At 32.9% G+C, this 19002-nt stretch overlaps 2 long non-coding RNA genes across 3 annotated transcripts; one reads left to right on the top strand and one right to left on the bottom strand.

Annotated features, from left to right (window-relative positions):
- Window positions 1-810: 810 nt before the first annotated feature.
- Window positions 811-17987, top strand: LOC128221211 (uncharacterized). 2 transcript variants are annotated; one of them, XR_008258918.1, is made up of 3 exons: window positions 811-1017; window positions 2165-2376; window positions 14823-17987. It is a non-coding gene; the product is annotated as an uncharacterized LOC128221211 (long non-coding RNA). The 2 variants fall into 2 exon arrangements; XR_008258919.1 differs by lacking the exon at window positions 14823-17987 and adding an exon at window positions 5961-6448.
- On the bottom strand, window positions 7317-10578 carry LOC128221213 (uncharacterized). The gene is made up of 4 exons (XR_008258920.1): window positions 10346-10578; window positions 8979-9012; window positions 8568-8603; window positions 7317-8308 (listed from the first exon to the last, which is right to left on the bottom strand). It is a non-coding gene; the product is annotated as an uncharacterized LOC128221213 (long non-coding RNA).
- Window positions 17988-19002: the final 1015 nt, after the last annotated feature.

The following is a 19002-nucleotide window of genomic DNA, read 5'->3' as shown; positions in this document are numbered from 1 at the left end:
TTTAAAGGTCATTCAATGAATGCACAAAGTCAACCTTCCGAACTATATGACTGTATAGTCAAACTCAATGTGCGATTTGTCGGTTCCAATATTGTATCCCTTGTGTACATATATTAATGTGCATTAAATGCAGTCTAGTTAGAATCTTAACCATTGCATGTCTCGAGCCTATCTAGAAAGATTACCGCGGGATAACAATTGTCTAAACGAAGTCGACATTTTTACACCATATATCTGAAGTTAAATCGAAAGGTCAGCAGTTAAAAGATATTTATGGAACATTGTATATAATGTTTTGTGGTATCTTTGACAATTGCTTCTTTGATGTTTGATCAGTGTGCGAATAAACACGAAGTATAAAACAGTAAACAATTTCCCGCAAAATGTCAAATAATGGATTAAGACAAACCGTTGTTATCCAATATTTTAAAAATGACACCCAGATACAAAAATTGCGGTGAAATTGCAATTCAGATCATTGCATACTGTGTGCAGCCATTCGATCCAAATATCATTACATATTCACAATTTTTAAATCATTGAAATAACTTAAAGTTTACAGTATTACTGAAATAATTTAAAAAAACAACAACTTTGTACAGAATCAAGAGTTTAGTTATTAGTTCCATTTATAAATCCTTCTATGAGATCATTGACCTTATAGGAAACTTGCCTCTAAAAATACATACATATAATTCTGTCTCTTTGACCTTTTATTCTTCTCAATAAACTATTTTTAAAACCAGGTAATGGTTTTCTAAAAAAGCTCAAATTGTTACTTTCGATTTCATATTAGTAAGGTGCTTCATAAATTCCGTGTAATTGTATTGTTGCTTTCCAGAATTTAGTATTTCTAAAATCACGAGCTTAAAACTAAGGTTGATTTCAAGGTTCAGCATCCGGAGCACTGAATGCCCTGCAATATGTTTATGATAACCATGATGAAGGACGCGGTGAAACAGTTTTAGTGTTAAAAGGTTCTTAAAGCTACTTCCGGAATTAAACAAACAATGCCAGGTAACGACACTTTTAATATGTCTCTAGTTGCTGTTGAAAGAGGTTGCTTTAACATTACTTCAGAAGTATGAGGTTTCACTTTACTACTCACTTGCAAACTCACATATTCACTCACTAAACGATGGTTACTAGCCAGGCGTTCCGAAACTCACCCCCTTGCTCGCTCGCTCACTCGCTAACCAAAGCACTCACTAACTCATCGAAATAGCCCAGCATCTCCCGAAATCCCACTGACACACAGTCACTGACTCACTAACTCATTGACTCACTGACTCACTATACTCACTCACTCACTTGAAAACCCACCCACCGACTCACTCGCTCACTCACTCACTCACCCACCCACCGACTCTAATGTATAGCTTTTTCTGTTTTACATTTTACTAACATGAGTTTTTTGCACTTTATATATATATCTGTATGTACTAAAGTGATTACTCAAATACTGAGTTCTACAAATGTTTTTTTAAATTGTTCTGAATAATATTGTGAATTTTACTGAGTATTTGATTAACATAAAAATGATTATGCATTCTCAAAATTAGCACGTCTTGAGTATATTTGTTTAGGTTTTCACAGAAAAAAACACATCAGTTTTAAGAAATATAACAGAGCACTGTGAACATACCTTTCACTAATACGTTAACAAGACAGTGCCTTGAATATTTAATAGAATAGTACCTTTCCGAAATAGTTTTTTTAAATGGGGATTCAAATGAAAGTTTAGTCCATCTGATTGTAATTCCGTGTTGCGAGAATGGAATGTTATTTTTAAATAACGTAGCAAACTTGCATCGTGATTTTGATTCATATCTTTTTGGTATCTAAAAACAAGATCTTTGAGAAAAAAAAATTTTAGTAGAAAAAAGACATACCGAAACTGAAACATACAACGCTTTAATCAAACGGGCTCAATATCTGACATTTTACAAAACCAGATTGTCTTTGGCTGATAAATTGCCATAAATTGTGAAAGAATTGATTGACAACTTGTTTATGATATACGATGCATGACGATTGGTTGAATAAGAATGAGTAAGGGAAAAAAATTAAACATCGTGTTTTGCTTTACTGTTTTTGTGTGTGTTTTCTTATTTATTTTATATTGATAAGAACTTACACTAAGAAGATGTATATTTTTTCACAGGACTTACCAATTTGGAAAACGGCGAAAGAGGTAATGCTATCAGAGAATCTAATGAAGAGGCGATACAGACGGACGAGAAACGGAAGAAATTAAGTGACAAGAAATTGGAAAATCAACTCGAGATCGAAATCGGAATACAAGAAATTGCTAAGAGTATCATTACCATAATTTCCGTACCTCTAAAGACCATCGCCTCATTTGCAGAATAGCACGTGAGTAGTTTTCCATTGTTGCTAACTACGCTACTTATTAAAATTATAAACTAAACCGAGGTCGAAGTAAAACAAATGAGAATTATATAATGATTTACACACTCACATGCCGTTGACTCTTACATAAACCATCCTCGGCATACCAGCGTATCATAACCTATTTGATACCCTGGGCAAATCAGCTGTAAAAATACTGTACTCTTGAATACTTAATAAGGTGAAATCCAGCCGCTTGATTGGTCGCATGAGACACACCTCGACCGGTGCAGAAATGGCCGAGAAATTACGGATGTAATCTCAGTTCGAAATAATCCAATGAGATCACGGCTTACAAATCGTCTTAGGCAGGGTATTGTAAAATATGCCGATAGCTCTTCACAAAGGAGATTCTTTCCTTTTAATATCGGCTATTTCATTGGTCGAAAAATGCTTATGAACATTCAAGATTAACGAAGTTTCCCTAGCCAATTTGCCCAGGGTATTATATTGGTTATGATACACTGGAGTTCCGAGGATGACATAAACGATCTCCGACTGACTATCACCTGAAACGTAAATGGCTACAGTATTCCATTGCTGAATATTGAAAGTCGATTGATGCGACCTGTATCTGGGCATAAGAAATACAAAATAACGTCTTATATAAAATGTATTACCTTGTAAACGTTTGGGGTAACGGCATCCCTTTGATGTTTAGAGCTTTGGCACAATTTAATTTATTTGACTTTAATAAGTAAGCAACCTTATTAATATTTTATTTAACCTTTTTGGTAAAAAAAACCCAATTGTTTAAATGTGATGTTGTGGTATATTTTCTTAAGGAGTAACAGTGCATCTTTAATTGTGGAGTGAAACAAAAACAAAAGTGAAAACAAGTATAACGTGCCGACATGTTTTTGAGGATTTGCTTAAATTTTACATACATTTAAGATTTATTTGTTTTACTAATGTTTCAATACTTACAGGATTAATATGAGGACACGTAATACACAACTTATGTATAAACTACTTGATGTATGATATGCTACTTTACCCATTAATGCATTCGTGTATACAATATTTTTTCAAAATATAGAACGTAATATAGTCATGTTTAACATCATCATCATCATCATCATCATCATCATCATCATTAACTTCATCATCATCATTAACATCATCATCATCATTTACATCATCGTCGAAAAAAAGATACTTTGCCATTTTAGAATTTTGAGTGGACCGTGACTTTTCAACATGTTTGCGTTTGGAGACGAAACTCTTTATCAATTAAGTAACTTAAATATACACATCTGTACGGATACCTTTAATGTAAGGTATTTATGTCAGCGTACCCATATACTGACTATAGGACCGCAAAATAGACGTAAAAAGTCAAAGTATATCAAGTCTGCGTTTACCCTGGGACCAAAAACAAAAATCCTACTCCTGGGTGTACCGTAGCCATTCAAATATACTTTTTGGCAAAATGTTTGCAAAGACTCCAAAAAAAGATGTTGAAAACGCATACAATTAATAAAACGTATTTTTACTTGTCACTCGATAGACTGTATATCATTACAAAATAAGTTACTATTACTGGCCTAAGACAATTAGCAAACAGCTATGCCAGGACCCAGATACTCTTTTTATGTGCGTATATTGCGCATTCCATTATGATTAATTAAACTCTTAGTGTGACCTTGAACTTGAAAGTAGGGACATGGGTCTTGCACCCTACGTGCACCCTTGTCTATATTGAATTGTTACTCTCCAAGTAACTCTAATGGGCCAATGGCACGGCGGGGAATCCATGGGACACTTGAGACGAAAATCAAGGTAAGACATATAAATATGATATTTTTTTTGAAATTTAAACATAGCCGATCAAATGACCATCTAGCTAGTGTATATAAGCATATTCATATTTTTCTTGCAATTTAACCGTTTTCGAGAACGCAATGTTTCCAAAATGTACGAAATCCGACTGATAGGTTTCAGGCCCATTTATCATTTTGGCTCGTTTTTTTTGCGGAAGATGAGGTAATTGTTTGGGAAAACTGCATAATATTTACACTGATGTTTTGTTTTAATTTAACAGGTGCATGCATTTGTGAACGAATATTTTATTGATTTTAAAAGATATGAGAACGAAAAGAAAATGATAGGTTGCAGCTCCGATCTTTAAAGAGGTAGGTTGCTGTTACATAGATAGGTTGCCGTCTGCACTGTAAATCCTTACAGTGTAAATGACTTTTTGTTAGTGTTCAAGCAAAATAGAATGTTCTCATAAAATTCGACCAGTTGATATTGTGAAGTTACAATTAATTATCATAAATATAACTCCACATTGGCAAATTTCCCGAGTTAAACATGTAGCTAAAGTAAAGTTGTATGTACGTGTAATGTTGAAATTACATTATCATGGCGAACAACTGAATTTGCCTTAAAATAATACTTGTACCTGCGCATGTATATGCATATCTCTAAAAAGAGATATCATGGTATGAATTGAATGCAGTTGTGCTATGTAACATTACGATAATCAATGACATAAGACAATTTTGTTAAAGAAAAGAATCTATTTTGTCACAAGGCCAGCAAAGATAGACGTATTGAAGTTAAGAAATTTAAAAATTATTATATAAGTATTGTCATGTCTTCTTTCTCAAAGAAAACGCTGACGTGCGACGTATGTGGTATGGCGACACGGTATCGCTCTTTACTTCAATGAAACCAGAAAGTACACGCTGGCGTGGCTGTGGGAAACTGTTTTAAGACAAAACAAATAATCGTTAAATAGATATTGCCAATATTATATTATTCTCATTCCAGGCCCGAACAAATATTATCATAGTTTCGTCATCAAAGTATTACACTCATAAATTAAGGGTGACTTATTGAAACAACTGTCTTTTAATGCTGCTTTCAAAAACAAACTGGATCGCTAAGCAATGAACACATATGTTTGTTTAAATTTCTTATGATAACTAAACCCGTTTTGAACGGGAATGAACCATCTTAGCAAAAAGCCCACGCCCGTGTTATTCGTTGTAATTGTAATATGTCCGATCTCAGTTTAGTATTTTTCATAATAAGACAATAATATGTAATTAATATTTTCAGGAAAATACTGATATTTTACACATCAGCTATCCTGTTAGCTTTTATAAGGGGACTGTGTCATCCGTCGTCAGTGCGTGCTTGTAAATATGATAAAGTATTTAATCAGGATTCAATGGTTACCAAACGTAGCATACCGGACCTGGAATCTAGGGACGCGCGTTCAATTTCTGGCTGCGCCATTGGCCCAATTTTTGTGTTTTACTTTTTTTCAATCATACAATAGCTAGATATCTATGAGAGTTCAGTTCATATAAAAACAGCCATATTTGCTCATCAATGATCAGATTATTGCCCTTGAAAAAGTCGAAAATTCAACAATTTATGAACACACTAGTGTCATCATTTTTAGCCAATCTTTACCAAAACTTCGACAGTTAGTAATACGTTCACCATTGTCGGTTACTTTCGACCAACATTTAACCTCTTAATGTGTGTCCTTATTAATCATCCAGCATCAGTTTCAATATCTTCCTTTTCAGGTGCTCGTGTCATGGTGCAATCAAGCCTGAAGTTTTAAGTGCAGCGAATGTAGAAGGAAATTTTGTAAGGAAGCAAATCTAGCTGTTTATCGCGGCCAGCATGATATGTTTGAAAGACACACATGGCAATGTGGTCATGTCTACCGGTACTCCTCCGGAGTAGCGCGCCACAGCAAAACATGCAAAGAATTGATTGGTTTTTCATAATTGTATGATATACTGTGAAATTGTATGACACTTCTTAAACAGTTTGCTGTTTAACCATTTGAACTTATTTGATGCAGAAGTTACATCTTATTGAATTTAACTGATAAACATAAGAATAAATTTTTGATAAAAACAATCGTATAGTTATTTCGTGCAATACATGTTATACTATTTCGATACTGAATTCTTTCAGCGTTTTGCAATTGTGTGTCTTTTTTTTCAATATAAAGATTATATATTTGTTCGGGTTTTTGTTTTGCCATTTGAGATACTTGTTAACATGCAAAGGTATTATTATTGATGAGACCTATACATTATGACTGTTGTAAACCAAATAAGTGAAAAGTTATTACGTAAAGACGTAATGAATAGGATGAGTGATTTACTAGTTCTTTAACTAGGAATACTAAAGCCTCAGAGGCACGTTCCCTTTTCAATTGATAATATGTACACCTCAACTTCCATTCCTTAAATGATTTGCCTTTTGGCAATTGCGGTTATCATCCGATAAACGCAACATCTTCGGATATGTTCGGATCGCAATTCATCGCATAACAATATGCATGACAACTATTGATCTTGTTAGTTCGTATTGTGTCAGCAGGTCACGTAAAATATATATCAACATTTTGGAAAGTTTTGATTGATGATATGTTAATATGTATTGTTGCAATAAGTGTTTTAATTTATCGTTTCAATGTGATTTAAAGTGATTGATCTTTTCCCGCGATATTGTGACGTCATTTGATAAAATGTTTCGGGTTACAGTCGGGTAGTTTTATTTACATAATGTTTTTCTTAAATGAAATGTAGTATTTTTTAACAATTCTTGAATGGAACATTGAGTTGCGTTATAGTCATGATATATCATTTTAAAGGGTATGTCATAAACTCAAATATGCATATTTTTTAAGAATCCATCAATTTTTGGCGGAATTATGGCCCTTTTAATTTTACATTTTAATCATTTTTCTGCCAAAATAGGTCAAATTCAAAACTTCAGAATTTAAATAAAATGAATAATGTAAAACAACACCTTTTGTTAATTTTCTATGAATTTAATAAATCTACACATTTCTAAATATCACAGTTTAAACAATGTTTTAAGCAAATTATTTCACGTTAAAAAATGATGAAAAAATGTTTATTTTTAAGAAATTTTAAAAATGCCGTATATTTTGAAATTTGAGCTAGCAATAAGGTTAATTTCAAAGAACAACTACATTTTTCCATTTAATGATGGACTGTTGCATTCTTACAATTAATAGTATTATTAAAAGGAAGATCAAAGGCAAAAAAAATAAGTTGCCATGGTAACCATTCAATAAAAATACAAAAAAAAATGCTAAGATAAAACGCTTTTTATTAAAAGGAGAATTATGTATATTTTGCATTGATTTGCCTGACAATTGTAAAATCAAGAACTTATACCCATCTATCAATTCTGAATATTTTAATATAAGTATGACATTATCAGCAATGTTCAAGGTTTTAATCAGAAATATACTTGTATAGACAGTATGACCAAATGAATACAAAATAACATAAACATTTTATTGACTGAAGCCGACATGCTAAAAAGTATCACATTGAAAATAAAGACAACAATGACAGTTTTCTATGAACACTTGACTCTGGTTACCAAGGCAACTATTCAAAAGCACTGACATTTTTTAATTGACTTTGTAACAATAAACACGAATAATTCCACTTATTGTTTAGAAACAAACAAAAGGACAACATTTCTGTTTCAAACCAAATTTAAGATACTTAAGTGGTATATTAATGGAATCAAAATGTGCATAGATTTGGAATCAAAATGTATATGCATGTATTTTTAACCATTCATAACATGTGAAGCTTTACATATAAAAAGACAACATTTTATATGGAAACATTTTCACTCTGTAATCACTTAAAAAATGAAGGAACTGTACATGCTGTATTTGGAAGTGTAGTTACTTCTAATTGCAAGAAGAATATTCCTCTTTGCACAACACTGTTCTTGGATATTGCAGGAATTTAGAGAAAATCTGTGAGACACTTCATAGTATGACTTTTGCATGATAGAACCTCTGTCAAATACTGAAGAATACTCTTAAATTACACCAAGATGATTTTTCTCAGACTCCATAATGAGCCTGTAAATATAACAAAAGAATGTGTTGATTTCAATATAAATGTACACAAAAGAAACAACATTTATTCAGTATATATGGCAACATACATATACAGATGTATACAAAACAGTGTTAAAAGATTTTAACACAATTAATCAAGGGAATTCATTATGTTACCAGATATTATCACAATAGAGTAGGCATACATACAGAGAGAAGTAAGGATTTTCTAATTTAAAACTTCATTCTGTTCGTCCACTTTTTGTACAAAGCAAATTACCTTTTCTTATATTTTTTTTTCCTTTCCAACATATTCCTAAAAATGGTACACAATATATTTTTAATAGAGCAAAACAACACAATTTGACAAAAAAGTACATACAAATAACAATAAGGTTACTGAATCTGCATCAGTCAGGTGAGAGTGAAACAACTATGTATATACATGTAATGAGATTTGATGTCTATACACAGTTTTGTATTGATCATAATCAATTTTAGAATCAATTCACATTCACAGCTCAGAACAACTTAAAAGTATTTATTTTACAGATGATAAAATGTGTCATCATTCAATATTTATGTCACAGTTTATAAAGAGTTCTAAATAACTTACAAAATGGTATATCTAAAGAAGATTAGGAAAATTGCATGTTCATGAGATATTATCCATGGTAAATATGCATCTTACCTCCGTTCTGTAATCCTTCGCATCAAATGAGTGGCTGAAATTGAGTGGCATGGATGTATTCTATGGCTTTGTATCTCATTGAAAGGAGAAAAAAATGGAAAAAAGACCAATAAATGACAAAACTGACCCTCCATCTATTGGCAGACTTACTTAATATGTGTTAAAATACTCACAAGATTTAGTTAAAAAGTAAGAACAGCCATCTTGGAATGTGAAGTTAAAAATCATATAAATTTATAATCACAACATTGAGTTGAAAATTAATTACTGCAATTGAAATCCTATCATAACAGGAATTCCAAAATAATTGAAGAGAAATAATGTTTGAAAAGTGGAATATTTTTTACAGAGAATGATTTTATAATCAAAGTAAACATAACATTAAAATGTTTCCTGAAATTTACATGTTAGAAAATTGATATGTTGAAAATTGAAACTTTCCCATTAATATTTTAGTATTGTTTACTTATTGATAATGTATTATATATAAACAGTAAAAAATAGGCATACTTTCTTATTTTCAATTATGACATACCTATATATAAGCCAGCCTGCATTTGTCCAATAAACTAATTAAACATTTAATGGAAACTTGGTGTTGTAATTTGATTAATTGATTTTTGGTTGTCGAGCTCCTTTAAGTTATTAAAAAAAATAGATTTGTCGGGCAATCCCATTGGCAGAAACATGCGTATAAACGATGACAAACTTCAACTTGGCAGATTTTTAATTGATACTTTAGAACGGCTTTGATAAGAAATAACCGCCAATTCTCCATTAGTTTATTTACTTTTATTAAAACCGAAAGTGACCAGATCACTTAATAACCCGGTCTGTGGATTTCATTAAAACCGATCACAATATCCAAAATAAAAACGATTGCAAATGTCTTATTTATTTGAATAATAAACATTTGACCAACTTTCATGCAAATAAAATGCACCCCCTAATGAATAGCAATCTAAGTATAACAAAACAATGATATGCATCAACCTACATTAATGTTTATTAAGAAAAAACTATAAACAAAGGTTATCATTTTAAACAAAAATACTTCCTGGTTAATTCGAATACTCTCGGCTTCAAGGTTGCATGCCTTATGAGTCATCAAATTGGTCCTGTTTTTGGCCACGCCCAGAAACGATGTGTTTATAAATAGCCCTTGCGGAAAAATGCGATAGTATACTGAATCAAATTGATAGTATCACTATGTAGATAAATGAATGAATTTTCAGAAATTCGGTAGTGCAAAAAATGGTGTTCTCTTTCGATTTGGACCTGTAAATCAGCATGTTTTATCCCCTGTTTTAGTTTTTGTAAAATAAATACAGAAAAACTACAAAATAATTCATAAAAGTTATACTCACCGATGCAGGAGACGTCAATGTTTTCTTGATAAGTCACTGACAATCAAAACAATTCTTCAAATATCCGAAATCGGAAGTATAATATATTAGTCAAAACGTCCCAAGACTGGCAGAAAAAACGACATATTACAAAACATTCTTGTCAAACGTTTTGCTCGTTTTATTTTGTTTCACAGAATTAAATAAAAACCGTACTACAGTTGGTAGATAAATTATTCATGATTATTTTGGTACCATTTTCGTCAATAAGTATTAATGTGTGCAGGAATAATATCCATATGAGTGAGGGGTGGTATAAGCAGTGTGCAGAATAATGAAACGCAAAATACGACGTCTCGGTGTTATTGCTACTATTGGTGTAAATATCAGTAATGGATTGCGGTATTGGTGTCATTATCGGGGATATGGACGAAATTTGGCTAGTCAAAGTACTCGTGGAGTCATTTGGACTCCACACACTTGTCCAACAGCGTTCATACCCCGATAATGACATTAATCCCGCAATTCATCCCTTAAATGTACCTCGAAATACTTTTCAATACTTTCCAAAGAGCAGACCCTTTATTTCGATAACACATGTTGACGGCAAGTGAAATGAGCAGTCTTCTGTTGCTACACAGGATTGAAAACGTCCGATCAATATATTTCTACATTGAAGTATTGCTTTAGCTGAAATTGTTCATTCGATAGTTTGGCGGGTTTGGAGATTTTGGGCAGTCGGAAATACTCATCGCAATTTTTATTGCTTTTTGCAGCACATATGTTTCATCTTTGGTTCAGCTAACATATAATTAATATTCGACATCTAGGACTTCATTTTCGACCAAGCCTGTATCAAATACCGAAACGGAAATGACACATGAACCTTCCGGAACGGACTTTTTATTTCGACTGTTAATGATGTGGCTGATCTCGGCGAAGTTTTCCCTCCGTTGACACAATCATAATTTTTTTTAACTCAGACAGACACAACCTTCCCTACAAAACAGCCAGATTCTAAAACTGGCATGACACACGACCGACGGTTGTGGCTATGCCATTGGTTTGGTTTATTGTCCCGTGAGCAATAGCCTGTTTCACTTTACCATCTGGCTCAGGTTATTTTCAAAGTGATTCTCTTGTTTACCTTAGCCATCCCAGTCTATTGCTGTATAAATAGTACTACCGGTAACCTTTGCTTCTTTCATGAAAGAGTGCCACTCGTCCGACATTTCGTTTTGTAATCTCGTACTGTCAGGTGGTCCTTCAAGATTTTCTATTGAACCTTTCGTATTCGTCTAGAGTAAATGAATTACCAGTTGTGAGTTTGCTTTCTTTTAAAGAAGTAACACTCTGAAATATGAAAAGTAACAAGGAATTGGTCGATTTCATACACGAAGGCAATGATAGCACTAATGGCATGTACATATTTACCCTTTCACCAGTCTGTTGTGCCTCCCTTTTCAATCAGTTTGGATTTACAATACTCTTTCTGATCTTTAATATGTTTCGCTTTTGTTTGGTGGAAATACTCGTGAGACATTTCAGCAATAATGGTATTACCTGCTCCTTTTTCGACAGAGATATTTCCGTTTCATTACCGACGTCACAAATTTAAATAAATGTCTACTTCAATTTTAATACTTCTGCTTTAATGTCCTATATTCTTGCTTGTCCATCCTTGAGCGTATCCCCTGTCTGAAATCCCAACAAATCGACATCTCCTGAATCATCTGTGTGACATTGATTTTACTTTTTCCCATCAAACACCAACCATGCAGTTGATGTTGGCCCTGTGGCAAAACACTTATTATGACAGTGTATATTCCTGGTTTGCGTTCGCTGTATACACCCTATCTTTAAAAAGTCCATAGTACCTCCGTGTCTGGTACTGCAACATATTAAGCGGATGATTTTGTAAAGTAAACACCTCTTTCAGTGACATTTAAGATTATATCCATTGGTTTTCCATTGCGTGCATAACTTTTTTTTAACGCAAGTAATTGATCGGGAATGACGTTTTTGTGTTATGTGTCCTCTGTGAGCACATTGTTCTTCATCAGTGTCCCTTGCTATCTTGTTTTTAGTAGGAAACAAGGATCGGGAACCTTTCAGTTTTTGTCGCTTTTTGGCAGGTGAAGATGTGTTAAGCTATAAAGGCGACTTAAAAGGTGACTTTTTTGGTGTCCGGGAAAATATTCGTTTTCGTTGTATTGCTGCCATTGTTGTTGGTTGGCTGTTTAGATAACCTCCATGTATTTCATTTATGTTTCTGAAGGGAATAACGACTTTTTTCGTGTCATTGTTCTGAAAGATAAAAACGCATTCCATATGATGTTTCGAATATTTGCAAAACATCGACACGTCATATAATAAAAGTGTACTGGTAGGCAGATTCCATCAATGGCACTGGTTTTACAATTTAACTATGCAAGTTTTATAATAAATTGATATCATAGCTATCACCTTATATCAGAATACAAATTAGTATTGGTAGTTACCTTATAGACTTGTTAGCAGAAACATCCAAAGTATAAAAACAGCAGTCACGCTATGACTTTGAATGTTGTTTCAAATATGTAAAAAGGGATAACGGTATAGAAAAGTATCAGTTGAGTTTTATGAGAATGAATATATTTGGCCTGAACACTAAAAATAAGTTAAAGGATAAGCAGTCCAGACGGCAACCTATCTATGGAACTGCAGCCTATATCTTTAAAGATCGGAGCTGCAACACTTTTTTGATCATTTTGTTTCGTTCTCATATATTTTAGAATCATGAAAATATTCGTTCACAAATATATGTACTGGTTGGAGAGCAGTACCCGGTAGTTTTTGTATGTTTTTGAAGATTTTCTCGGTATATCAAAATGTAACGGAAATAAAACTTACATTTTATTAAACTAGGGGTCAAGGTCTACAAACTTTACAATATTAAAATTTGTGTCGTCACGAAGCGCGTGCCTAATTGGGGCCAAAAAGGGGGTAATAAATTAGTGCCAATTTACGGATAATGAAAAGCAGTACCCGGCAGTTTTATTTCAGTACCGCTCCTTGACTATAAAACCGATATTTATCGGCTTATTAAGAATAATTTCCCCATGGTGCGCCTCTATTGAACAGGTAAGTAATACTGGTAACCAAGCGCAGGAGTAGTCTCGCTTTAACAACGCGTCTAAAACCATACCATGGATACATAAAATTTTAAATATGTCTTAATATTGTTTGAAAGCGATTGACGGGCAATATGAAAATATCATTTCAACAGGCTTTTAAAGAAATACATTTCGCTGTGATTCATCGATGAATAATCGTTCATAACCAACACTTGACTATTGGTAAATGCTAGTGCTATAATAAGATATGCAAATTTATTCCCCCTCGAGAAAGTTGACGAACATTTTGACATTTCCAATACTTTTCGTAAATAAAATGTTAAAACTTACGCTTTGTGTTGGATTCGATGCGAACGGTGTTGTTTGAATACGGTTCTTTTTACCATTCACACCTTCTTTAAGAAGATTTAAAAAAAATGATTAAAAAGCGATTGCCGGCTACTGCTTTCCGCCGGCTACTGCTCTCCAACCAGTACCTGTTATATTTAGACAAAACGCAAGTATTTTATGCGTTTTATTTTCAAATTATTACCCCATTTCTCGCTTAATCCGAGCAAAATTGCTAAATGGACCTGAACCTACCAGTCGGATTTCGGACAGTTTGGAAACATTGCAGAAGTGTTCTCGAAAACGGTGAAAAGTTTAAAGGAAAACATGAATATGTTAAAACACACTATGTGGGCATATGATAGGCTATGTTAAACATTCAAAAAAAACTAAACTCGAGTCGAGCCTTCTAGTGACACCATCTTGCACTGAAACCAACCATTTGTGGTTTCCCGTGGTAAAAGGGTATGACAAAATTACAGTCCGGATTAGACCAACGATATTGTTTATGCATAGATGTATTAATCCATGGTAATAAACTTGTACGTGTGGCCATTACCTTAGAGGTAGGGACGTGGACGTAGCACGGGACACGTTTTCCTTCCATACTGTAAACATGTGCGAAGTTATTTAAAAGTCCATTCCTCCATGACAAAGTAACAACCCGTACACGGTAAACCGGACAGACCGACGAACGGTACTATTTTAATATTCCCCATGGAGCATAAAAATATCCACAAACTCTTAAATTGACACATTTTTTAAATGCCGATTCTCGTGATTATATCACATTTTGTTTGAGTTTATAGTAATAACTTTGCAAACGGGTCATTTCAATTATATATACAAACTCTTTATCTAAAGTGTATATTTAAAATCACATGGGTTGTTGCTGACGTAACGTTTTTGTACCATATCATTAACAACAAAAATCAATGAAAAGTGTAGGCTATAAGAGAATTGTATGGTAATTTATCCTCATGACATTTACAGAAAAGGGATTGTGATGATCAGCATTAACTATTTAACAAGATTTTTCGCGTTTTTAATTCCAGCCGATCATTTTCACGTCAGGCGCTGTTTTGACAGTTGGGTTGCTCTACTCAAAAGGACCTGCGATTCTTGCATATCTTAAATCCACACCAGTTGTTACAAAAACTGTGGTCGAGACTACTCTACCGGCTGATACTGCAGATAAATTATTAGCAGTGGTTGTTTGAGCTTGAAGACAAAAAGGTCTGACAGATGTTAAGACTTAAACATGTTTGTTAAATTGCATGATAAAATACAATTATGAACAAAGTATTACATGTTGTTTAGATAATGTTATATTTGTATCTCTTTGTTAACATTGTCAGACAGGGTTATGTAGAATATATGCAATTATGCGTTATATGTTTATATTGTTACCTGTAGGAGCTTGAAACAATGTTCTTATTTCGTTTTAAAATACTAGTTTATCAAATAAATTATAAGCAGTATAATGACATAAGTGACATTCACTTCAACCAAGTCTACTCTAATGAGTTTTAAAGTATCATTGGTTAATTTTAGATGACGTTGCTAACCACCTGTATGGCCAAAATATTTCATTATGTCTAGAATCTTAACAAAACTGTTTATTTTATTGTGTGTTTTCTTTACTTGTCTTTAGTTTATTCACTAATTGAAACGTTATGTGCATCTACTATATCATATCCCTAAGTAAATGAACATCAAGAAATAGTTCAGTCTAATAGGGATGTATAACTTCGTTATCATTCAAAGGGACCATCTTATCACCGCACATATCATACGACCGTTATTTTAAATTAATTATATCGCCGTAGGTATACTCTGTCTTTTCCAAAACAAAAAGCATTCTTGGTCGGTTTAGGTCAAGTGAATATGTTAAATTGCAATTGTGAGACCCATTACCCATTAAAGTGACACTCTTATTCATTATCAGCACATGCACATGGGGAACAAACATAAATTTTGAGTGACCTTTAACTACTTACTAAATAATGTATTTATTGAAAATATTTATTACTGATAACAAGATTGTCCCATGTATTGAATAGCTGAAAACGCAAAAACAATTAGATGATTGGTGAATGCTTACAGATTTACAGTGATCTACTTTTGTCTTAATATAAGGTATAATTACAAAGAATCCCTAAACGTCTTATTCTCATTTCATCTTGTACTTCAGACTAAAAAAAATCAAAAGATACTACAGCTTTTAAAAGAGGAAGCAGATTCTTATATATGTTCTAATAAGTATGCTTAGAAAAAAACTGAGGCGAAAAGATATTTTCTGTCTTTTTTCTGCACTAAAGCACACAGCCAATAAAGAGTTTGTAAACAATCAAATCCAGAAATTTTGCAATAAATCAATGCTTGATAGATTGCGTTATAGTTCACCAGAGGATCCTCTTGGTAGGAGGGCTTTTATATTTTGTAAACATACCTGTGTCTTTATAGAACTGTGATAATCTAATCGTGTACATTTTGATGTTCGTGTTTATGGTAATTCACCAAAGAGTTTATTGTTGTTGTTTTTCAGAACATTGTTCGGATCATATGTTGAATTATTGAAGGATCAGACGCTTTAAATATAATGTCTTCTTTCGATCAATTGTCACTTTTAGTTTTTACTATAGTAAAACTATGACTTTACCGACAATCTTATTCAGCGTATTTGCGATTCCTCGTTGAAACAAAAGCCATAGTAGAACGATATCAATATCAAATTTCAATCCTTTTAGTTTATTATTTGTATGTTGTTAAAATATGTTACCAACTATATTCAGCGGCAGGTTATGTCAGTTGTTAGCGTACTCGTTTTTCACAAAGGTGTCCTTGGTTCCATTCCCGACCTGTACCAAAACTAATTTTTCCTTTTACTGTGTTACCAAATCCTCCCGATCAACTGATAAACGAGATAACAAAATCTATTTTTGCTTTTATATGGGATAATAAACCTGACAAAATTAAAAGAGAACAGTTATACCTCTCCCGTGAAAATGGGGAATTAGGGCTCCCGAATTTAAATATTTATACAAGCTATAAAATCAAGCTGGATTAAAAGATTAATTGATGATAGCAATCATGGGAAATGGAAAATATTTTTTAATAAAACACTTTACAAAAAGGGTGGAAATATAATATTTGACTGTAATCTGTATGATCTGTATGAAAACGATATCAAAACTTCATGTGGTCAAAATATTTATCCTTACATCTTGGAACATGTTTAGAAAGAAGCAAGCCAACACACACATAAGAAAAGTCATAATTTGGAACAACTCCGAATTAAAATGTAATAATGAAACAATATATTATAAAGAATGGCACGAAAAGCGGATACTCTATCTTGAACATATCTTCTACTTTAGATTTAAAAAGTTATATTCATTTGATAACATGCAATTTCTATACGAAATCCCCTATCTAAAGTATCTTAACTTATTTAAAATATACCTCAATATATAAAAAATGAACTAAAATATCAGATATTACAGTTTTGGCTGAAAAAAAATCGATGTTTGAAAAAATTAAGACCCCCGCAAAAAATAACGCAGTTATTGAAATAAAACATAAACATATATGGGGAAAACTCTTTCAACGAAACACTTAATTGGAAGGAAGTATATTCACTGCCATATATAACAACAATTGACACATGTATGCGATCCTTTAAGTTTAAGATAATCAACAGAATTATACCAACAAATAAATATCTATTTAAATGCAAATTATCCAATTCTAGTTTATGCAACTTGTGTTCCAACTTTGAGGAAACAATAAACCACATGTTCTGGGAATGTCAAATCATACAAGACCTTGTATAAAACGTTTTATTAGGAATAACCGTGGAAAGAAATTATAGCTGCATTAACTTCATAGTTATACTTCTAAAATTCTACATTTTCTGTTAAAAAAACCCAGAGAGACTATTCCTTTCTTCCGAAATTTTGAAAAATACTTATATATTCGAATCAATATTGAACGTAAAACAGCTATTATGAAAGATAAATTAAATGCCCATTTGCAAAAATGGGTTTTTCTTTTATAATCATCAGACATATAATATATTTTAGAAAGCCAGTTTGTCTCTTCTCCTTTCCTTATTGTTTAAAAAAATATTGATATTTTCTTTCTTTCTTTTTTTTCGCCCAATCTCCCCCCTTTTTTCTATATCAGAAAATCGCAAAACAATTGGTTCTTCATATGAAAGATACTTTTTAAATACATGTCAAATGTTTTCTACGTATAGCTGTATGAAGTGCTTTTTGTATATGTTTGAATAAAAAAATGAAAAAAAAATGAATTGTGGTAAAACTATGAAACTACGTGTGACATGACATAGCTTTTTACAAAAACAATCGATTCTATTGTAGAACTTCACGCTTGAGATGGCGTAAATTTGTCCCAAGTCAATCCACCAAATGCTTTCGTTACTCGACGTAGCGTAATCTGAAATAAGTTGTTACTATTGATTATATTATGCTGAGTTGAATCTCGATATGTTTGTCTGCTAGTAGTCATCATTGGATTACAAGAGCCTAGTTAGAAAGGTTACAATTGGATAACAAGAGCTTAGTTAAAAGGGCAATCATTGGATGACACGAGCATAGTTAGAAAGGTTACAATTGGATAACAAGAGCTTAGTTAAAAGGGCAATCATTGGACGACACGAGCCTAGTAAGAAAGGTTACATTTGGATGACACGAGCCTAGTTAGAAAGGTTCCCATTTGATGAAAATATCCTAGTTAGAAAGGTAACCATTGGATGACACGAGTTTGGTTGCAATTGTTCCCATTGGATGACACGAGTCTGGTTAGAAAGGTTACCATTGGTTGACACGAGTCTGGTTGTCATTGTTACCATTGGATGACACGAGTCTGATTGTAAAGGGTACCATAGAATGACATGAGTCTGGTTGCAAGGAGTACCATTGGAAGACACGGGTTAGGTTGTAAAGGCCACCATTGGATGACACGAGTCTGGTTGACATTGTTACCATTGGATGACACTAGTATGGTAATAAAGGTTACCATTAGATGACAGGTGTCTGATTGTATGAATGCCATTGAATGACACGAGTTTGGAAGTAAAGGTTACCATTTGATGACACGAGGCTGGTTGTAAATGTTACCATTCGATGACACGAGGCTGGTTGTAAATGTTACCATTTGATGATACGAGGCTGGTTGTAAATGTTACCATTTGATGACACGAGTCTGGTT

The sequence above is a fragment of the Mya arenaria genome, chromosome 16 (genome assembly GCF_026914265.1).
Source record: "Mya arenaria isolate MELC-2E11 chromosome 16, ASM2691426v1".
Taxonomy (NCBI): Eukaryota; Metazoa; Mollusca; class Bivalvia; order Myida; family Myidae; genus Mya; species Mya arenaria.
Note: the sequence above shows the minus strand (reverse complement) of the source record. Positions and strands in the feature narration are given on the sequence as shown.